This window comes from Orbicella faveolata, unplaced genomic scaffold (genome assembly GCF_042242905.1).
Source record: "Orbicella faveolata isolate gen_17 unplaced genomic scaffold, um_ofav_v1 contig_46, whole genome shotgun sequence".
Lineage (NCBI taxonomy): Eukaryota > Metazoa > Cnidaria > Anthozoa > Scleractinia > Merulinidae > Orbicella > Orbicella faveolata.
In genome coordinates, this window is record NW_028301576.1 from 29,262,261 (window position 1) to 29,275,044 (window position 12,784).

At 36.6% G+C, this 12,784-nt stretch overlaps 1 pseudogene; it reads left to right on the plus strand.

The window, feature by feature from the left end:
• Positions 1–4,471: 4,471 nt before the first annotated feature.
• On the plus strand, positions 4,472–6,130 carry LOC149099525 (uncharacterized; annotated as a pseudogene).
• Positions 6,131–12,784: the final 6,654 nt, after the last annotated feature.

Genomic DNA, 12,784 nt, shown 5'->3' on the forward strand with positions numbered 1-12,784 from the left:
AAGAGTACAAAACGCTGCAGCTAGGCTGCTTATGTCATGTAAAAAGTATGACCATATTACGCCCATTTTGATAAATTTACACTGGTTACCAGTAAGATATACAATTAATTTTAAAATTTTATTACTTACTTTCAAAGCCCTCTACAGCATGGCACCTAGTTACATCATTGATTTAATTCATATTAAGACTATTACACGCTATTCACTGAGCTCTACTGAAGGTGCTTTATTAAAGCATCCTTCAGGGAGAATGAAAAAGTCACTTGGTGACAGATCCTTCTGGGTGGCTGCACCCACTCTGTGGAACGCTCTTCCTGTTAGCCTCCGCATGATCAAATGTATTTCCACCTTTAAGTCAAATCCTTAAAACTTATCTTTTTAAATTAGCTTTTAATATTTCTTAAATATGTATATATAAATAAATGATGTAGTGTTTTATATTATTTTTAAATTTTAGGGTAGATTTTCAATACTTTTATAGTTTTAGGTTATTGTTGTAATGTGCTTTTGATCACCTGGTATGTTAAAAAGCACACTATAAATCAATAAATTATTATTAAATTATTATTAAGTGGCCACTGAATAGGGGCTTGACTGTGGTACAAAAGTACTTGTTTGAGGAATAATAGCAAAATTGTACATTTAGAAACTATGATCTAAAATCCAGGTCACAGGACACCAAAACAAAATAGTCGTCAAATATGACCTACAGTGTTTAGGACAGATATTATACTGTTATTACCTCCTTGCAATTCAAGCATCTGTAACAAAGTTGTTTTACTAATCTTGCCGACACTGTCACAAGCATCATGAGCTAGCTGCCAAATGTGCAGGGGGCGGGTCCCACCCCTCCTCCTTAACTGCTCAAACTCACCATCAGTACTGGTGCCTACAGATAGCAGAAAAAAAAGATATCCAACACAAAGGAGCTTCAGCAACAATGTTTGTGAGCCATGGGCAGCAACCAGGAACACAAGTATACATACACTTGTCCAGTCTAGAAATTGTTGAGTAGCCTAGTAAGTTGTGGCCCATTCTTCTCAGTAAATTTAAATACAAAGGAAAAGAGTTTTTAAAGATCTTGTACAGAGTACATTTGACCATGGATCCCAGTCAGGAGGTCTTGATAAAGATTTTCCCATCAAGTGACCACACCTAATTAAATTTTCCATTGCCTTTTTCCTTTACTGCATGGCCCATCATCTCTGTATGATACAAAGTCATGTTTTCATTGATGAAGATACGCTTAGGGCATTCCGTCGTTTCCACAGAGCAATCAGAGAAAACATTTGAAACATAAATAGATTTTAAGTTAGTACGGGCTTTATATACCTTCAACTTAACCTTGTGACTCACAAATTTTGCCAGGATTGGCCTCACTCCTCGCTTGCGCTTAATTCTGTGTGAAATTTCAATGTCATCTTCTCGAATCTGCTCACCGATAGCTTCAGCAATTTTACATACCACTTGATCCGTCAACATATCGACCTTTTTGGGGATACCACAGAACTCCAAGGAAGTTTTTCTGGAGTATTGCTCCATCTTATCAATGGCAATTTGTATGTCTTGAAGTTCATCGGCATGTTGTTTGACGTAGCTGTTTGTTTTAGATAGAAAAGCCCACAAGATCCTCGAAGGGAACACCCACTACAAAATTGAACAAAGTTATGAAAATTAATATCAATAAGTCCAGAATTACACCTAAAGAAAAATAATTAATCAAGATATTCCACCCGGTAGTTTAAAGGTAAGAGTTTAAGGTAAAAGGTCTGCCCCTGTATGAAAGTTTAAAGTTCTTGCAAATAAAATGTGTAGCTCTTCTTTGGACACTTTCTACTTCCAACAGCAATGTAGGAGACTGTGGCGCTCAAAGCTGAGGCATAGCACAGGTTAGAACACACAAGGGAACTTTAGGGCCTCCTTATTGAGGTCGCCCAAGCGGTTTTTTTTTAGAAATCCCAGCATTCTATTAGATTTTGCCACCACTTGAGCAATACGACCAGTCCACTTCAAGTCCTTCAAGACAGTGATGCAAAGGTCTTTCACATAAGAGACAATTTTAAGTTTGTTATCTATTACTGTGCTTTTCAATGACACTCAATAACATGCATAAACTCAAATCTCAACCGACAAATGCATTTTTCACTACCGTCAATCAAATGTTTGGCAGCCCGAATTAACCGTGTTCCCAGGGTCCTCACTACTTCCAACTACTGCAGAGCGCGAGCGCGGTAATAAACATGGCGGATAGGAAGGACATGGTGGAAGATACACAGAATGTCTTGCAAGATTCTTGTGACACTTTCGAGTATGTATCAGTACAATTTTGGGATTCCAAAGAAATGCAAATAGTTGAAAGCAAAGATGATCAGGTTACTCCAACTACCCCTTTTGTTTTGCCAAATCGGTGGACATTCGCTACACTCAAAGATTGCGTGGAAGATTACATCAACAGAAGATGCAGTGGAGATAAGCAGCGGGTAAAACAATTGTATTACAAGAGCTCTCAAGGGAAGAGTGCAGTTTGCCTCCATAGTGACAGCGATGTTTCCACCCTATTGGATGAATACCCTTTGAGGTACCCTACTAGCAGGAAGAGGTCTGGCAGGTGCATAATGTATTTAACCATTGATCTGGAGGATGAAGGTATGCCTACTTTCCTCAATTTTATAGCGTGTTGATATTAGCGTAAGCTTAATTACATGTAAACAATTGACTCTCTGATGACAGGTTGGAAAGCAAATTGGTGGAAAACAGAGGACTTTTCTGGGTTAAACAAATCACATTCAATGAAATCATAATATTTGTGATTATATTATTTGAATGAGTGAATGAACTTTATGTTTTTTTGGATGGTTTGCTGTGTAGTATGATTGTGTATTTTCTGAGTTATTTAGATTTTGATGACCCCATAGGGTGAGTCAAATACAAACAATTACCAATACCATCCTAATAGTTGTTATCCAGTGTTTTAACTTTTATGATGTGAAACATGGAAATCTCTTGAGGAGCAGGTCTGACAGGTTGAGCATGCATGGGATGGTAAAGTTTTTAATGTACATTTTTCCTCTGAAAAAGAAAAAAGCTTTGTAAAGAAACATATTTTCACTTTTTCTTGTGTTCTTTGTCCCTTTTTTATGCAAGTCCTCCCCCCACCCCTTGGGCCTAAATGAATCCTTCTGGGGAGCATTGACGTGAATGTCTGTAGTAGCAAAAATGACCTAAAAACTTGACTTGAAATTCTTCCAGTTAAGTCAGTAATTAACAATCTCTTCCATTTAATTGTTTCCTATATATAAATTTCGAGTTACTGATCAGAAGCCGCGGTTTGAGTACTATGTTGGTCATTCCGTACTCGTTTCAGTCCAAAGACCACATCCAAAATGATACAGCTTCTCCTTCAAATGACGATGAAATTGAAGATCTGGATAGCAGCAACAGTGATGATCACCAAAGTGACGAGAAGTCAAGTTCTGATTGCGAGTGGGAAGAAAGCTGGAACGGGGTACTGCCCGAGATGTTGTCCAGAGACAGAGAGTGCCCCGCCGCTTCCTGAGTTTTAGCGCCGGCAGATATCATTATAGAAAGTTAATTCACTGATCTTTTGGTTTGTTTATTTTCTGCTTATCTGGCAAGCGACCTGCCATCTGATTGATAATGGGATGGCTTGGTTGCTTTGCTTCCTTGTTTCATGGCTCAAGGTTCTGGGCATAGAAATCTCACATGGAGTTTTTGAGAAGATAATATTGAGCTTCCCTGGATCACTCTACCTCATCAGGCAATTCCTGAATTTTGATAGAGATAATTTAATAACTCTGTGGCTTGCCCCAAATGAACGAAGCTGTATAAATACGATTCCTGACTTACAACGGTGAATAATCGACAAGTTAGCCAAAACATGTAGCAACATTTATTTCTCCAGAGGGAGGAAAATGAATTGTATTGCTTCTATTCTCACACAAGTTGCTCTTCAAAACAGGAAATCATGTTTTTACCTGATCAAGTATTATTGCACCAATAGCATTAGCAAAGAGCTTCACAAATTTGTCCAGCAGCAAAACTTTGCCTCAAATTGCGAGTTATGGAGGAAGAGAGAGGTGGGGGAACAAATACTTGCCGATGTGTATGATGGGAATTTATGAAAGGAGTTTCATACTGTTAGTGAAGCAGAATTCCTGAAGAAGCCTCGGAATTATGGCTCTATGTTAAACTTTGACTTCTTTCAACCAATGATATGTTGCAAAGATTACTCAATTGGGTATTTTATTTGGCAACTTTAAATCTCCTAAGAGCTGAACAATATAAATGGGAAAACAGAATTGTCATTGGTGTTGTTCCTCCACTTGATCGTGAACCTAAAGATCTGAACGAGTTTTTGGAGCCAGCGGTGTATGAACTTAAAGCCTTGTGGAAGGGCGTCCATTTGAAGTCTTCTCTAAGGAGATTTGCTTTAATGTTCCATGCTGCAGTCATGTGCTTTTCCTCTAATGTTCCTGCAACTCAAGAGATCTGTGGATTTAAGAGTCACTCAGCAGTATTTGGATGCTCATGTTGTTTAAAACAATTTCCTGGTGGCTTTTGGGAAAAGGGGATTATTCCAGGTTTGATCAAAACCTGTGGAGGTCCCATACTAATCAAGACCATCTTCCACAAGCTGTCAAAGTTGCTAAGTGCAAAACAAAAGCCCAGCGAAATTTGCTGGGTCAAAGAAGCGGTATCAGGCACTATAGCATCCTACTTTATCTTGACTACTTCGACATTATAAGATTTTGCACCATTGATGCCATGCAAAATCTTTTTCTTGGGACAGCCAAAAAGATGTTCCATCTATGGAACGACATGAAATTCTTTTTCCCGAGTCAACTGAAAGACATTGAGGACAGAATCAAACCATTAGAAGTACCTGATGACATCGGTAGGCTCCCAACCCAAATATCCAGTAATTTAGGTTCATATACAGCTGAACAATGGAAAGATTGGACACTAATATACACTATTTATTGCCTTAAAGGCATCTTACTGGAGGATCATTTTAGATGCTGGGAAACGTTTGTTTTAGATTGTAAATACTTCTGCCACTTGGCTATTTCCAAACCGACCTGAACATTGCCGATGGTTTGATCCTAAAGTTCTGCAAGTCAGTCGAGAAATTTGCACGGCAAGCATGTCATTACACCAAATATGCATCTGCATAACCATTTGAAAGAGGTCATACTTGACCGTGGACCACTTACGAGTTTTTGGTGCTTTAGTTTCAAACACTTCAATGGTATTTTGGGTAGCACACAGACAAAGATAAGATCTGTGGAACTACAGCTCATGAGGCAATTTCTAAAGTCAAGGTATTTGAAAGAGATGACGCCACCCACAATGTATCAAGATGAGTTTCTGCATTTACGTTTACCAACAAGTTTGGGAAGCAATGAGGAGCAATGAGGGTGAAGAAGTGTCCCCTTCAGACTGGTCCACAGATCACAAGTTTAATAACACTGTGTCAGCTGCATCACTAGATGGCATAAACTGGAGAAATTACTCAGGTGTAACCACACCATGCTATAAACTATTTCACTTGGACTAGGATGATTTGACTCTGCTGAAATCAGTTTACCAAGTCATGTACGGAAACAGAGATATTGTACCAAGTGATCTTGGGGAAAGCATACACAAGTACGGCTCTATAAAGATTTGGTCTACCACCTTAGGGTCTAAACTGTAACCTAGAGGGATACATTCAGGCCAAATTTTAGCATCCTGGCCCACAAATAACGGTCAAGACCTGAAAGAAACATGCTGTGTGTCAGCTGGCACTGCACAGTATTACTTTTACCATTCAATTAAGCTGGGAAATGATCATCTCACTCACTACTTTGCTGGCATGAGATGGCATATACCCAGTCAGGACACAAATAGTTATTGTAATCCTTTCAAAGTTTTCAAAAACAAGTTTTAGCCAGGAGGACCATGTTCATTTACACCTGTTCAAAGAATCTTTTCCAGATTTGCTACTGCCAAATTTGAAGAGGGGAAAAAGAAAATTGCTGTCTCCCATCATCAGACATGTTCACTTATAGAAATCAGTTTCAGTTGAGCTTAAATCAACACCAAGAAAATTAATGAACTGCAATCTAGTGAAAAAGTATGATCGCCTTTAATTAAGTTAAGCATTAATTATTGTTTGCAAGCATGATCATGATAGAAATTAAAAAACTCTCTTGTTCGATTGTCAATCCAAAACAGGGTGTCTTCAACTTTGCAATTACCGTGGCCTCCTTCATATTGCAAATATCTCTATATGCAGTCAGTCTTGGCCCATGAAGATAATGCTACATGAACTGCGTGAATCAAGACTAAAAACAAAAAATATATACAATCATACATCTTGAATTTGCAAATGGTCATGGGGAAAGGCTAATCAGATAGGAAAAAACAGCAAGCCACTGTAACATTCTTGCGTACTTTCTATTGTTTTCATTCCCTACGGGACAAATAGTTTACATTTTGCATGCGTATACTTGTACTAACTTAAGAGCTACGGTTTCGTTATTTTTAAAAAGGTTAACTAGCAAATCTGTTGGAGCAAATTGTGCATTGCGCGGCATATCCAGGATCTGTTCTATTCCTACTTTGTCATTCTGGTGGAATTTCTGTAAGTGGTGTTCGTTATGGTTTTCTTATGTCCTTTGTCTATCTTCCTTCACTTATTGTTGTATTCATTTTCTAAAGCTTGCCATCTTTTCCCCAAAAGATTTCTATGTTAAGAGTCCCTGTCCATAAAAATGGAAATAACTCGGCAAGGGTCGAAAATTCAATTTCACTCATATTTTCATAGTAGATAGGCTGGGGCATGACAAAAACTACTGGAAAGTTTTTTGTACTATGGCCTAGCCATACCATATCTTGAAGTCCCTATTGCATCAACTGCTGCAGGTTCTGCAGTACTGTGTGATAGTTACTGTATCAAAACTTTTTTTTTTATTTTTTATTTTTTATTTTATTTACCAATGACATACGTTACTTACATTAAAGTTACTTACAGAAGAATAAAATATCTACAATTAACTTACAATCAAAAATAAATATATAATTAGCTTACGATAACAACTCTACAATATACAATGATGAGGAACACACATATATTAACTAACAGTACCGAGATTATTTACTAATAGATTATTCACATGAAATATACAAACGCGATTACATTGCTCACAAAAATTAATACTAACAATACTACAAAGCTTGAAAATTAAGAGATACAACAGAAGGGAGAATATTTTAATTAGCTTTGTGCTTTTAACAATGCAAAAAGAAGAAAGAAAAAGAGAAAAGAAAAAAAACAGTTACAGTTACAGTTGTCATGCTGTTCAAAAAGTTCAAATAATAATAACGCCATCTACGTGATTAACAAAAAAAATGAAATAATACATAAATTAATTTCGGATTAGTACCCACTTTTTTTTTAAATAATCTTTCTTTTTGATCTTACTTTCTGTTTCATATTTGATGGCAATTTTAGTACGAAATCCTTGAATTGTGGGTTGAATTTGGCATCTTCTGCAGTCCCATATAAGTAGTTTACAAATGATTATAAAATAGTTCAGTAAGTTGAGTAAAGGGCATGGTTTGGATAATATTCCAAATAAAACATCTTGGAGGGAAAGATGAACCTGCTGATTTGAGATTTGGTGCCAGTAACCTTGAAACTCACTCCAGAATCGTTTAACAAAGGAGCAATGATAAAGTAGGTGGTATAAAGTTTCCGGTTCTGCCTTGCAAAATGAACATAGATCGTCTGTTTTAAAGCCTATTTTGTGTAATTTTGAATTAGTGTACAGAAGAGTTGAGCACTTTGAATTGAAATCCTTTCACATAAGACTCAAGAACAACAGAGTGTGGCAGACTGAAGATTTGTCTCAGCTGATCGATAGAAAAGTTAAAATCGTTCTGCAGTTTGTTTATGATATTAGGCAATTGTGCTATTTTGCAAACAAGAAGTGAGTAATAGTCTTTTGATTTCTTTTTTCTGACGTCGAAGATGTTGTCGTCAATAAAGAAGGATGGAGGAGCTAAAGATGGACAGGAAATGATATTCTTTAAAAAGGACAGTATAGAATGGCGAAGGCCAGCCCATTGCAAATAACTAACATTGGCTATCTTGTCAGACCAGTGGCTGAGTGCGTCATTTATAGTTAAATCAAAATGTAGGTCTTGGATACGAATCACTCCCACCTCAAAATACTTTTTGTAGAAGACTGGTCTTTTTTTCGATACGAATTTCCTTATTATTCCAAATAATATTTTGCCAATCTCGTTGAGAGGCAAAGGAATCACGAAACTCCGACCACCATGAGAGCATTTCACTGTAGAACTGAGAGATGTTGTAATCCTTTATATCATAGTTACAATTTAAAAAGAAAAACCCTCCCATGGGATCCAGCAAGTGTTTTAGATATGATTTCCATGTTCCGTTGTTGTCATCAAATATACGTTTTATCCATGCCAGCCTTAAAGACTTAATCATGCAATTTATATCAATCATTTTTAAACCACCTTCCTCGTATTTATTTATAGCCGAAACTCGAGTGACCTTATCCGTCCCATTCCATAAAAATTTGAATAACAGTTGATTCAATTCTTTCACTAATTCTTTAGGTGTAGGCAGTACCGAGCAGACATAAACAAACTTTGGAATAAGAAATGATTTGATGATTGTAACCTTGCCGTACACAGATAATCCTCTAGAGGACTAGATGTTGATAAGTTTTTTAATACTATCCAAACGTTCAATGAAATTCTTTTCTTTTAATAGTTTTGGGTCGTACGTGAAGTACACCCCTAGTGCTTTAATTGGCTTGTTAGGGCATTTAATGCCAAACGGTTGTGCTTTGTTTCCTTTTGATGAACCAATCCACATACCCTCGGTTTTTGTGTTATTGATCTTGAGGCCTGAGATATTCTTAAAAAGGTCTAATACTTGAAATAGTACTTTGGCCGAGCTAGTGTTGGCGAGCATTGCTGTTGTGTCATCAGCGTATTGTAATAGTTTTGTCTCTTCCTTGCCAATAGAGATACCCTTTATAGCTGGATTTTGACGAATGGCAATTGCTAACGTTTCTACAGCTACAATGAAAAGATAAGGAGAAAGTGGATCTCCCTGTCTAACGCCTCGTTCAAGTTTAAAAGGTTTTGAAATCATGCCGTTGTTAATTATGCAGCTTTGTATGTTTTTGTAGAACAGTTTTACCCAGCGGAGAAAGTCGGAACCAAAATTAAAAGCTTCAAGGCATTTAAAAAGGAAATCCCATTCAATACTATCGAATGCCTTTTGAAAATCAATGAAAATCATTACACCAGGGATGTTTTCTTTAACAGTCGAATCCATAATATCATAGATGGAGCGAATGGTTTCGCTGATAAAACGATCTTTAATATACCTTGTTTGATTATGATGAATGATATAAGGTAAGACATTTTTAATTCTCGAGGCTATTACCTTAGACATAATTTTCGCGTCCACGTTAACAAGAGAAATTGAGCGCCAATTTTCAATGAGAGAACAATCTTTACCTCTTTTTTCTATGAGTGTGATAAACGCTTGTTTTTGAGATTGGGACATCTCTCCTTTTTCGAAACAATCATTAACACATCTAATAAAGCAATCGCTGATTAAAGGCCAAAATTTTTTGTAGAACTCGATTGGAATTCCATCGTTCCCTGGAGTTTTGTTGTCTTGAAAAGTATTGAGAAGACGTAAACATTCCTCCGAAGAGATTTTACCTTCACATGATTTTTTTTGCTCTTCAGTTAATGTAGGAAAATCTAAATCATTTAAAAAGGAATCAAATTTAAGTTCAATGTCCGGAAGAATATTATAAGTCCTACTTCCTTTAGTATACAGAATGGATCCGTTTTGATTGCCCCGTTTATATGCAGTTTTCGTATGTGTTTCTTAACGTGATTTCTTTTTTCTAAGTTTAAGAAGTATTTTGTACTCTTCTCGCCTTGTTCGTGCCATCTGGCGCGTGCATGCACAATAATTCCTTTTGTTTTCTCTTCATAAAATGATTCTAATTGTTTCTGAGCTGCATCTAACAGGGTTGCATTGTTGTCGCTAGGGTTGGTTTCAGCAGCTTCTTTCACTACATTAAGTTTATTTTGGAGTTTTGTTTCTGTTTCATTTCTTTGCTTTGATCTTCTTTTGGAGTGATGGATAGCGTGGGCTCTTATGTTATATTTGATCCAATCGCACACACATCGATCATCAGAAAGTTCTTCCCGTCCTTCCGTAATCCACATTGGGATCATTTCAGTAATACTGTTGACATATTCTTCATCATCTAACAAAGAGCAATTCATCTTCCAGTAATTTGGTCCTCTACACTCGTTATATGGTTCTCCGCAAAATTCTAGATAGATCGCGTCGTGATCGGTTCTTATAGCTGGAATTATATCCGTCAGTTGTACAGAATCATTTAAGTTGTTCGAGATTAGCCAATAATCCAGGCGACAAAAAATTCGAGGAGATTTTTTACTCCATGTGAAACTTTTAATGTCTGGGTTTTTAATTCTCCAAATATCTACTAAATCAAGTTGGCTTTGCAAGCAAACGATGCGAGATGTGACAGATTTTCGTTGTATAAGAGTACCACCTTTCTTGTCAATAGGAGGATTAAGTGAACAATTAAAATCGCCTCCGATTACGATGTTGTTTTCGGAATCCAGATCCTCGTTTTGTAGCGTTATAACTAATTTGTTTAAGAAAGTTACAATTTCTTTATCTTTATTTGGTGCGTATATGTTTACTAGAACATATAACTTACCATTGATTTCAGTTTTCAAAATAATGTAACGTCCCAAAGGATCTAGAATTTTTTTTATGTATGGTGCAGTCAACACCTTTCTTAATTAGAATTGCAACGCCGCAAGAATTAGAGCTGCCATGGCAAGTTATAAGCTCCGCACCCCATTCATTTCTCCACTGATTTTCCGCTTCTTTCGTGGAGTGAGTTTCTTGAAAAAATGAAATGTTTGGGCGTTTCCGGCACCAATTAAAAATAACCCTCCTTTTTTTAAAATTGCTTATTCCCTTTACATTAAGCGATAATAGTTTTAGCACCTCGGTCATCTTTTGAGATCACAATTGTCGCTAATGTGACTGCAGAAGAAAGATTGAAACAAAGGAAAAAGTGATGATGAAGTATTTGAAATGACAACTGTAAATGCAAATCCACAGTCGAAAATAAACAAGTATAACTTAGTTAACAAAAATAAATATGGTACAAAGCAAGTTACTTCGCGAATGCAAGGTGATCTAAAGACTAAATAGAACGGTTTCCACTGAACAGAAATGAGTACAATTAATAATACATAGTACAATATGAAAAATATAAGTTGAACTACATAAAGTAAAAACATAAATACAACAATTGTCCATCCGACGTGCATTTGAGAGCTACAGCTCTCCATCTGCTTGGGTATTACTGCTCATAATTACACCATAATATGGAAGATTTTCTGTTTCCTTTCCTCTGTAAACTTGACCATTTATTATCAGTTTGTCGACCTTAAAGAGGGCTTGTTGTTTGTCTCGCTTAGCTTTCTTCAGAACTGGGTATAGTTTTGCATGGATATCATCTATTTCTTTAGGATAATCATGTGCAAGTCCAATTCCGGTGTCTTTCAAGTTTTTGACTGAAGACCAAACAAATTGTTTGTCCTGGTAAAAACTGAATTTTGCAATAACAGGTCGTGGCTTATCAGGATTGTTTTGGTTGCGTCGAGTTGGCAAACGATGGACCCGCTCGAACCGAATATCATCAACATCCTCTTTTCGGATATTCATTTTTTCTTCAAACATAGATTTAACTAACTCCTCAGTATCACTGGGCGTCTCACCTCTTATCTCCGGCAAGTTGAATATCTTTATATTCTCTCTGCGGGTGTAAGCCTCCAGCTTAATGTTCCTGCATCTAAGCCGTTGGATGTCCGCTTTCAGCTTTCTGAGTTCATTATCGTTGTCAGCTGCCAGGGAACACATGTTGACCATGCTAACCTCGAGTTCGGTTAACTCTTCTTGATTGGAAGCCACCGTAATTCTTAAATTCTTATTTTAATACTGTATCGAAACTTAATATTCTACATTTCTTCGGTTATTTTACTTTGTCATAATTCCTCTTGAAGAAAATGATTGAGTGCAAATTATTACAACTTAAGAGTGCCTACCTGTAAAAATCAGACAAATTCTTCATTTCGTGGCAAGGGTTGAAAATTCAGTTTCGCTCATATTCCTATGGTAGATAGGCTAGGGTATGACAAAAACTACTGGATAGTTTTTTTGGCAAAATGTCCTTTTATTTCAAAGAAATATGCAAATCACCAAATTCCGTTAAAATCCTGATTTGACGCACCATTTTAATAAACAAGTTTGAGAGCCTCGCATGCAAAACCGCATCATTCTTCCGTCTTTAAAACACTCAAATAGTTTTGTGCAATGTTTAAATGTGTACTGGGTCGGTTTTAGGGAATCTTGCGTTGTCTTTTTGGATGCAAAATAATTAAATTTCGAAGACGTGTTTCATTCATTTAAAAGTACTTCGTGTATATAATTAATTTTCACCATGTGCGAAACCTTCAAATGGATCAAGCTTCTGGTGGTTGAATCACAGAAGAATGATCTACAGATTCCTGTAAAAATTTATTTGGGAAAATGATTGTGAACGACGCAAAAGCTTTTCAAATTAAGTTAAAAATGCAAATATTTGACCATTCCCTCTCAAATTTCAAT